Raw genomic sequence first — 11,206 nt, 5'->3', positions numbered from 1 at the left:
GTTCCACTTTAAAAAGCAACATTTTGCTTTTTGTGTACTAAATGTGTAGCGCAGACTTTGGGTAAATACTTAAACATCAGTGTCAGAGCAGAGCAGAGGTCCTGGGAGGAGATGGATGATCAACTTAGCGACGTTGCCTCTGATCTGAAGAGACAGAATATAATATATCAGCTCCTGTGGACTGACCTAGCCCAACCCATCTGTCGAGCCAAACGTATGCAGAGATTGACACACTAAACCTCTGCCCCACCTCTCATTCAATGGCTCAATATGACAAATTTACTGTATCTATTATGAGAGAAACTATGTTAAAGGTAATGGCCTTTTAATCTTTTTTTGGTACTCTGATAACTTATTTTCTTGGTCTCTACTTTTAGTTATGTAGTTGTTTTTAAATGTCATAAACTGGAAAATAATGAATAGTGTTGTTGTTTTTGTACAGTGAAAAATGCCTTGAGCTTTATGATAATGCTAATTGTATTAGAACGCAGTCATGGCTGTGGTGTGTGTGGTTATATTGGCCACAACGCATACAGTATGATGTTGCAATACCACTATTATGGATATTTGAGGCATGTTTTAATTATAATTATGCCCTCAATTGAAATAATTACTATTTAAGCACTTGTGAAAATGGTTAGAGTAGATGAAAAGTGGTCCTGTCAATTATTATTGTTCTTGTTAATGTCTACATTTACATCTACAATTGTGATCAAATGTACCAATAGTATTGTATTGTATATTGTATTTATATCAAATGCAGGGTGGTCTTTGTGTGCACATCTGGTAATTATAACTGTATATACAAAAAGTCATCATTCCTGCAAGCTGCTCCCTCCTCTTTCTCTTTTTCCTCTCTCTCTTACTTATTATTCTATCACCCCCCCCCCCTTTTTTTTTTTTGCCTGCCTGTAATAATGTTGCAGATGGGATTCATAATTACCACCACAAAACACCATGTTCCACTTAGAAGTTAAAAAAAGAAAAATAAATTTTAGGATTGCCATCCAAGCATGCTGTTAGCAAAACAAGTCAGCCTTGTGAATATTTAGTATTTTGGAGATGACAGAAACATGAAAAAATCTGATGTTTCAATGAAATGCATTGTTGTGGTTGTGCTAACATAGTTCGGAGGATCACCTCCTTTTCCATGCTGTGCCTTATTTATCTCTTAATTGTGGGTTTTGACTTTTCCCTGTATTCAATATGGGGTAAAACAATCGCTTGGTCTCTGTCGAGGCATCACTTACAATTATCCTTGAAAATGATTCAACTAAAGAGCTTTGACTTTGATTGAAAATGTTGTCGGCTATACCCCTTATAAATACTTGCCATTAAAAAAAATGATGGAGTATCCTACCCTGGTGTCACCTCTGTGGTTTAGCCATCAATAATGACAAAGTATACTCAGTCTACATCCACAAACACATGAATCAGAGAGAATGAGGTAGTGAGAGAGAGCTGTGTGCAATAGTCACTTAACATACATTTTAATAACTGAGCAATGGTATTTTTTTTTCTTCGTTAGGCAAGTATTGTAAACATGACATTAAAACTAGTAATATAGACATTTTTATTTTAAAATAATTGTAGAATGTACTATATGAGGGTGAAACACAACATCGAGTACAACCCGTAATGACTGGTTATGGTTTAGTTTTTTCTCATAGTCAGCTGTGCACTAGGACATCATACTCATTCAAATTCTGTATGGGTCTACAGTACCTGAGTCAGTGGGGTGCTGAAGGCACTTCAGAATGGAATTCATGCTGCTGATTTATTCCACATGGCTACCATAGCAACAGGCTGTGAACCAGTTCAGCTCCCCTCCTCATCAAAGCTCTCTCCCTCTCTCTGTGTCAAGTTTTAACACTGTTACTCTGGCTCCTGGGGCCCCTCTAGCCAATAGTCCCTGTAGCCACTCATAGATCACACTCTAATGTATGAGACTGGTCCTGTTAGTAAAAGCTTTAAAGTGGCTTTTTTTCTTCAGGGACCCATGCTGGCATTAGCCTGCTCAACGGAGCTGCTGACCCCACAGATAGATGCCATTTGGGAACAGATGCAAAAATAGATTTTGAATCCGGAGCGGCACATATTTTCTTATAGACATCATACATTTGAAGTTCAAGAGGCCAGTTAAATTTAATGAAATACTATAAATTCATTCAATGATCTACAAAAGGGATTAAAAGGTCAAAGGCAACTACAATAAACATGCTGCTGAACATGTTTCTGTCACTGTGTGGAGATGACAGGGCTTATCCTTTTTTCTCAGTTGGCATTCCCTCTCGTTTTTTCCTGCTGCCTTTTTTGGCCCCCCACACTGTTTTGTTTCTATCAGGAGCCAATGCACCAGAATGTTTTATTACAAGTGAAAATGTCAGAGAGGCAAGGATAGGTTATGAAGCAGAGGGAAGGAAATGAAAATTGGAGGACAAACGATAAATGAGCTTCAACAGCCAGTAACACTCCACATGCTGTCAGTGTGTACAGCATATTGTATGTGTGTACGTGTCGTTTGTTACTTTTGTGAGCATTTGCATAGAAGCCTTGATGGAAAATGAAAATGAAAAAAACATTCTCTTTTTTCTCTCTCTCTCTGTCTGTCTTCTCTTCTCCCCTCTTCTCTTGATTTAGTGTTATCAGTGATATGCAAGGCTAGCCTCACACATCTTAAGCACACCACCATGGCAAGATGTCTCATGCTTTCATACGATTCACTTCATATTCACATCTTAAACCCTCTTTTATCCTGACCTATAAACTACAGATTAAAGCCTCTGAGAATTAAATTGTTGTTCATCTTCTGGATTTATGTCACCTCAGCCTTCATTTAGGGTTCTTATAAGAGTGTTCTGTCACACAGCTTACACAGAGTGCTTTTAATTGTTCCAAAACATTCACCTTGTTGGATTTGCTCAAATCTATTGCAATTTTAAAATAATTTTTAGTATTTGTGTCCATACAGAGCAAGATGATCTCTAGATATTCTGTGCACATAGGTGCAAAAAGTGAAGGTTAAACATCTAATACAACACTCTCCACATTGATAAGGGATCTGATAAGCAAAGGGGAACAACTATCAGTAGAGGCACAGGCAGTAGCCTGCCTAGCATATCAAGATAGGACAAAATGGACTCCAATTTTGAGGTGTATGTTTGCCTCCAATAGATATGATGATGACACACACACAAAATACACAAAATCTGAAACAATATAGACATGAACACACTGTGCAAACGAGCAGTGTGTCAACATGTCCTATGTGTTATCTCACTGACACAGCATTCACTGTGGTACAGTTCTACCCCTCAGCAGTTCATTAATGGCCAGCGCTAGGAGAGGTTGGACTGAAACCTGCAAAGTATTATTTGTAATTATTACAATTATTCATCTTTCTGTGTCCATACCTTTGTTTTGTCCAACATATGGCCTATTGACAGTTAAGTCAATAATTGTATTTAATATGATTCATTAGGCTGTGTGTGTGTGTGTGTGTGTGTGTGTGTGTGTGTATGTGTGTGTGTGTGTGTGCGTGTGTGCGTGTGTGTGTGTGTGTGTGTATGTGTGTATGTGTGTGTAAATATTGGGAGGAGTTTGTATGTATATAAGATACCTATCATCCATAATCCTGTGATGTTTCCCATAGCTCACATTGTCGAGGGAGTGAGAAAGATGGGAGGCGTAGATCATCTGGCTTTTTCCTACTGCTGATAGCCAAGGGAAAGCAGAGAAGGCAGAATGAATCAGTGAGAGAGAAAGTGTAGAGTGAGCAAAGCGGTGAAGGGGGAAAAGAGAGGAAAGAGAGAACAGAGGGCTATGTACCCAGGGAGGAGTGTGATGTGAAGCTCTCTGCCCTCCTCACCTAGGGGCTTTGCCTTTCAAGGGACCAACAATGTCCTTGAATTGTACAACTGATCTGCCTGATCTGGCAACCGTGACTTTAGGTCTGCTATGGGAAGTGGAACAGGTACCTGATGCAAGTAAGATACACAGATGCCCTAAAACACAGTGAAAGTGAACATGTCAGCTATAAATGAGTAATGCTGTTTCACAAAACAAACAAAAAAAAACAAAAAACATTGCATTTCCAGCAGAACGTCTGACTATAAATCCTTCTGTCCAACTTTGTTTGGGTACATGTCTCTGTGTCTGCATTCGTTAAAGCACATTTTGTTCAGTGAAAGTAATGCACATGCAATGAATGTGTGTGCATGTGTGTGACGCAGTGCTTTGTCATTAATCTGGGTGTAATCACTACATCCGTGTCCCTGTGGGAGTTGCTCTCTCCTCTAATCCATCGCTTTATCCCTGCATCTTTCTCATTACATCACTCTGACCTCTGCACTGTGGAAGCCCCAACAGCTGGCCAATGCTGTTAACACAACAAACAGCACGTGCAGTCAATCAACACACCATACCGACTGTAGAGAAATAAGAAACTGTAGCATTATACGCAAATAGCAGATGATAGGATAGGTTTCACCTGAGGATGACTCACAAAAGCTGGATTATAAATACAGAAATACAGAGAAATTCATCTGTAGCTCATGATTGAGATCCCAAAACCTTTTTATAGCTGAAGAAATGCATGTAGTCAATACTCAAGACCGTATGCGATTAAGTATGCAAACTTCCACTGGAGGGAGTTGGGTGTTGACTGAGCTGCTCTACTCATCTAATCAATATATCTCTGAAGATGATACCTATTGCTCTTCCTCACATTAACATTAAATTAGAGATAAGAGATAAGGGGAGAAAAAGCTCAAGACGTTGAATCAGCCAGGCCTCCCGACTCAAAGCTGAATAATGCATCACATTGTGCCATTAAAGCCATGTGAATTTAATTTAATTGAAAATGTAATTGACTGCTTAAGGCTGCAAGGTAACAACAGGCATTGATTTGTAAAAAAGTGCAGGATTTATATGAGTGATCTGTTTCAAAGCAGATTGTTCACCATTTGTGGCATTTTCAGAAAAAAAATTGTAAATTTGTGTGTGCGTGTGCGTGTGTGTGTGAACTTGAGGTCTCTTTTTTTCGGGTTTTACATGCATGTATAACAGTGTGTTGGAAACGTGTTTGAATTATTTTCTTACACTATCAAAGCAGTTGTATTTGCAGCATCAGTCCGAGCTGACATTTCAGGATAACATGAAACAAGTCAGCTATGAAATTAAAGCCGGCGATGGAATATTACTATTACAAATGTACTCTATTCCTGTGGCCAATGAAATTAAACCGACTTTGTGTGTTGCTGTCCTTTCATATTCTGAGTGAATTATGAATATTGACTCAGAATCTGTAAAGGTTGGTATGTTTTATGTGTATGTCAGTATTATAATACTAATACACTTTTTAATAACTTTGTTAAAAGGATATACATATATATATAAGTTTTTATATATATTAAGGTTGATAACCGTTATCCATATCCTTTTAGCTTTAACAATAAAAACTGTAGCTACAAGGAGTCATTCATGTGTATTTGTACTGTCATTGAGCTTCAGCACAAGTTTCCGTTTTTGGTTATGGGTTTCTGCACATTTATGATTTATAGGTTCCCCTTTGAGTCATCAGTTTCAAGTCACATACATTTTTTTCTCTGCAACGGTATGGCCACTTATAAATGCATGCATTATGTGGAAGTGAACCATGCCACAGTGCTGATTATATACCAGCACTGTAAATAATGGGCTAAATAAAGGCAGATTCTGAATAAATTAAACATATGCATATACAGTAGGTCTGTCAATTAAACCTTTCACATCTTGGATTTATAAGACTGCATTGATCAATAATTCTACAACTTTGCTAGACGGACATGACATGCACATTAAAGTGATATATTATACAAATAGCTGCAAGACACTCTGGAAGCAAATGAGCACATGTTTTTTTAGTGGGAAATGACTTTTTACAATCTTGTGAGCCAGCCAGCTTGCATTCAAGTAGGAGATTTGTTGTATCCAGGTGTAGGTGTATGGCAGTTACACTTGAAGCTGAGCTGCATAAACTTGACAAACGATCCTCAAAATGGACTGTTCAAACATTTTATGGTGCACTTTTTCCAGTGAATACATCAGGAACCAATAACACAGCAATGTGTGTGCATTACAACAGCAGGCAGCTTGGACCCTGTGGTTGCTGGTGAATATTTGATGAGAGAATGGATCCTCTCCCTGGGCAGGTTGAGTACAGTGTGCATACTCAATCATACACACGAGCATGCACGCACGCACGCATGCACACATACACACACACACACGGTGGTACAGTTTCTCTGCTGTTCCACAGTCTTATACGAAGCAGGTGCCAGTGAAGGTGATATTAGAGTTCACTGCATAACAGCTGATGAAAAGCACACCAGAAAGTGATGCCTCGTATGCTCCATGATCTCCATCTTAGAAATCATTGGGACACATACTCACGCACACTCATGCAAGGTCATCTCCTCTTTTTCAAGCTTTCAAGTGGCAAGAGCGGAGGGAGTCAAAGATAAGGATGGCTTGAAATTACAAGTGCACTTGTCCATTCATTAATATTCACTATCTGTAGCATTTCACACTCATTTCTAAATGTTTTAGCCCATTTATTACGAACCGTTTTAGAGACTTGATTGTGTGCTGCACTGCATACTTTTCAAATAGTTGTGCACTTAAGACCACATTAGCATAGTTTAGCATAGAGAGGGTAACGCATTTCTGATGACAAAACTAATCACACATGGTGCTTATTTTGATGGAAGTATTAAGTCTTTGTGAGTTGTTTTTCAAACTGATGAGAAAGTAGTGGAAACTAGCTCTAAAGTGTTAAATACAAATCAAAAATCAAAAACATCATAGTTAACATTTAAAAAAAAAAAAGCTTGATGTAAAGTATGTGTGAATTGTAAATTCTAAATATTAAATAGACTCTAGAGGTACCAACACTTTCCTATATGACCAAAAGCCTTAAAGAATTGCTTGCACTGATTCATATACTTGAAAAGTGCACTCCTGTAAACCTTTGTCACAATGCTATACTTTTAGATTTCTTTGAAAGGAAATTATGCACTATGGGTACAGTACTTGCCTATTAAATGAGCAGGGTTTGCCTCTGACACTGTACACTGGAAGCAGGAACCTTCACGTAGTCTTAAACCCCATCTTCTTTTACACCTATTTAATTATATACAGCCTGCTGTCTAGACCTTATAACAGCACCCTAAGAAACATTCTGATGTCTTGCCCCAGAGCAAACACCACTGTTCACCAAACGACAATAGACAGTGGACCGCATACCGACAGCTATTATATCTTTTCAGCGATACGCTAAATACAACATTGACATTAGTATTTCAAAGGATTGTCCACTCTGACATTATAAGAAAACAGCATTACTGAGAACAGAAAGCATGATGCACTTTCCATAGCCATTTCATATCAGAAATTACAAATGTCAACAAGATATGTGTGATGCAAGTAAGACCTCTAAGTCAGTGCATTTACCAGTCCTAATAAATGCTTGCATTAACACTGAAGCACCTGCAGCTCTACCACATTTTTTTGCCTTTTCTATTTAGAGCATCATTGAGACTCCTTCTCCACTCCATTCCTGTCCTCACATCTGCCAATGACTTTTCTTCTTATCTTTATGGTATTCATCAATTTAGTGTCCTCATTTCCATTATCAGATGTATTTTTATCCTGCCCACTCTTTCCCACTCTCTCCCTAACTCTGATCAGCAGTGATTTCCTGCTCCCTGATTTGTAGGATTCGGGGGCGTGAACTGTGTTATCTGTAGAATTCTCCCATGACATGGTAGCCGAGGGAGGGGCTGGTGGCGAAAGGCAAGATAAGAATAGGGGAAATGGCGATAAGAGTGTGCTGTTGCCTTGTGGATGCTGTTCCTTTAAGAGTATTTTTAGTATGGCAGAAAGCAGTGGTCACTCCGCTGGAAGAAAAGACTGGGTGGCTTTAGAGACTTGTGCAGTGGTCTGGCATGATGCAGAGTGAGGAAGGGAGAGGGCAAATCACAAGCCATGTTCCCTAGTGACACAGCAGACTGCCAAGGCTTGGTAACTCAAACCTGCGTATCATGCCCATTTTAACACAATCAAGTTATCAATCAATTACATTGTAGGAACATTTTAAAGTACTTGCTTAAATAAGCCTGTGAATAACAACAATAATGAATATTATCATTATTATTATTATTATTATTATTATTATTATTATTATGTGATGACTTTATATATTGTCTAATTAATATGATACAAACAATAATCTAGCACACATTACGTAATTTACCTAGTCCTAAATGTCATATTTGAAAATCAGTTTTTCAGCTGTCAACTTTAATCTTCTATTTCTCATTTTGGTGCATTTCTTCCTAAGTCTTTTGGATCTACAGAGTTGTGTCGTGAGTGCATATTTTCCTCTCCTCGGGGCACATATGTAAATTTAATGACACTGGCAAAGTGCGTGTGATCAGGTTACTGTATAGATTACATGGTGACCCTCCCAAACACAGAGAACCCTAGAGACCTAGAAAGAACAGCAATACACCTCCATGCAGGTTACTGCTCCGCAACGCTCCGGCTCTGCTCCAGAGAAAACCATGCCGGGGAAAAACTGCTTTGCCTTCCTCAAGGGTCAACGTCAGAGGTGTGTCTAATTCCTTTATCAAAATACCTTGAAAAGGGCATTTGTCAGGAACTGTTTGGTCATTGTTGTTGTAGTTGTTGTGAAAGTTTCAGTCTCATCCATGAGCATTAGAGCTAAGATAGTTAGAAATTGCTAGGCAGCATTATGCTCCAGTGTGCCGGCTTAATTAAAATGAGATAAGTACTGCTTCTGAGCTCTGTTTGTGTTAGTGTGTTTGTGTGTGAGAAAGCCTGATAGAGAAAGCGAGGGAAAGACAAAGATGGGTGTGTGGGTGATGGAAACAGGCTTGACCGTGCAGGGAAGAACACAAATGCTCTCTTAATGTGATGTCTTTCTAATTGTGTATGCCTGAATGAGCAAAGCGGCAATGCTGCAGAGAGAGGAACCACAGAGGCACCTGGTCAACTGTCAGATGGGATATACCCTCATGTCTAATGTATTGGAAAATGGAATTCAAGTACATTAATAGTTAGCATTAATTGCTTCAAGTTAGTCCCATGGCAGCAAGGCGGCTTAATGGACTGTACTGCTGCCTCTTAATAAGCAGGTCCTGGATTCACACCGGCATGAGCAGGTTAGGTGCAGTACAAACTAAACTACTAAAAGGCTTTAAGGTGTGAATGTATTTGTCTGTGTGGGCTCTGTGATGGACTAGTGACCTGGATGTACCCAACATCTCTTCCCGTAGGCTTCAGACACCTGAACCTTGAACAGGATAGGTTTCTTCTCATGGAGATCAGCTTTCAATTCCAGCAGTGCAGAACTGAACTGGAGTGAATTTGCTGTTGATTTAAACAACACTGAACTGAACTGTTACTGAACACTGAACAACACTCTTCAGTAACGTTCCTCATCATTAGTATTCATTCTCTTCATTTCAAATGCTAGCTTTACCTTTTCTAGATGTGGAGTCTAGATGTGTGACTTTCTCCATTAAATAAATCACAGAACTGAGAAGGAAGGAATCATCTCTTGAAATGCCTGCTGGGAAGTTTGTCTGATATCTGCTTAAATGGAAAGAAACTGTAGGAAAAAAAACTGATAAAAGGCCTTTGCACGGAATTTGAAATCAGTCCCTTGGGTTGCTCATTACAAATATGTTAAAGCCAGACAAAAGAAAACTGCAGGTGGAACCAGTTTTAATATTCAAGCTTTTCAAATTGTTCCCCATGAGCAGCTGGAATTCTTTTCACTCCTCAATACACACGAGAGCATGCAATTCATTTTGGGGTCCATCTCTACAAATGCGTGATTCTGTTAAAGTCAATGATGCTTCAGCTGTGTGAGTGCGGGATTTAAGTCTGGTCTGGCATTATCAGCATGTGCGTGGGAGAAAAAAGGATGGTGACAGAGGAGATTGGAATTATTGCCTTTAAACTGACAAGCCAGGAGGGATCAAAAGAAAAGAACACGATGGTGCCGCATCTGGTGATTGCCTGCTGTTTTGTCTTACATAATACAGTTGACTGACAAACATGACTCACTTGTAGAGGAGGATGAAAGCAGGTAAACAACCTCAAAAACATCAACGATGGACTTAAATTTTAAGACAGCTGTTTGTTTACTGTATTGTGCTTTAAAATAACAGGCCAGCATAGTTCATGGCTTAGTGAGAAAAAACAAAAACATAGTTACATCTCCCACAAATAATAAGTAGTGACATTAAGGACATTTAAGGACATAAGTTCTATTGTGATACTCCACAGGAACAGGAAGATGATCCTCACTTATTATGTCCATCAAAGAGATTTCCAAGTATCAGATTGTGTGGATGAAAAAGATGAAAACAGTCTGAGATTACTTAGAGGATTTCCGGACCATGTATGAACCTACTGCAAAGCTGCAGCCTACTGTATATCCCCAGATGGAGATTGTGCTGATGAATGTTTCCTGTGTGTGCCTGCAATGACGCCAAATCTGGCACTTTCCAAAGACAGACCATAGCGATTCTGCCTCTCACACATCACACATGACGTAACTCTTCCACACGCCCACACACCACTTGCTCTCTATCCTTCCCACACTTCTCACTCGTGCTTACCACACACTGAATAGGAATTCTCTACTGTGTAAATATGCATGTGACATATGGTCCATTCAGAAATTTTAGATAAATTATTTTTCCTTTGATGGGTATAAATCATTGCTGGTGAATTAACCGTCTTATGGCAGAAGGACGATCTGTGAAGGACAGAATGTTTTCATCCCCTATTTTGTGGAACATTGTCTTTGCTATTACAGTAAACCAAGTTTTCTAAATCTCCAGACTGCAAAGCACTTCAGAGGACGTCAATTCTCCTTGGGAATTTATCGTGCTATTCATATTGTATGAGTTGTAAATATACAAGAGCTTTCGAAGGATGGTGGTCAGTTGGTTGGAAAGAGGTCCGGGCATGTCTTTTCATCTGGCCTGGAAAGAGGACTGAACAAAGCCAGCTAGTGTTTTTATCACTCTGACAGTGGCACAGGATACGATTGCCCGGATTATCTCTTCACATCACATCACATCTGCTTTGTAGAAAAACTCTTGTGGGAGGAATGCCAGAATAAGAAGAC

Source organism: Echiichthys vipera (assembly GCF_963691815.1).
Source record: "Echiichthys vipera genome assembly, chromosome: 7".
NCBI classification, from domain to species: domain Eukaryota; kingdom Metazoa; phylum Chordata; class Actinopteri; order Perciformes; family Trachinidae; genus Echiichthys; species Echiichthys vipera.
Note: the sequence above shows the minus strand (reverse complement) of the source record.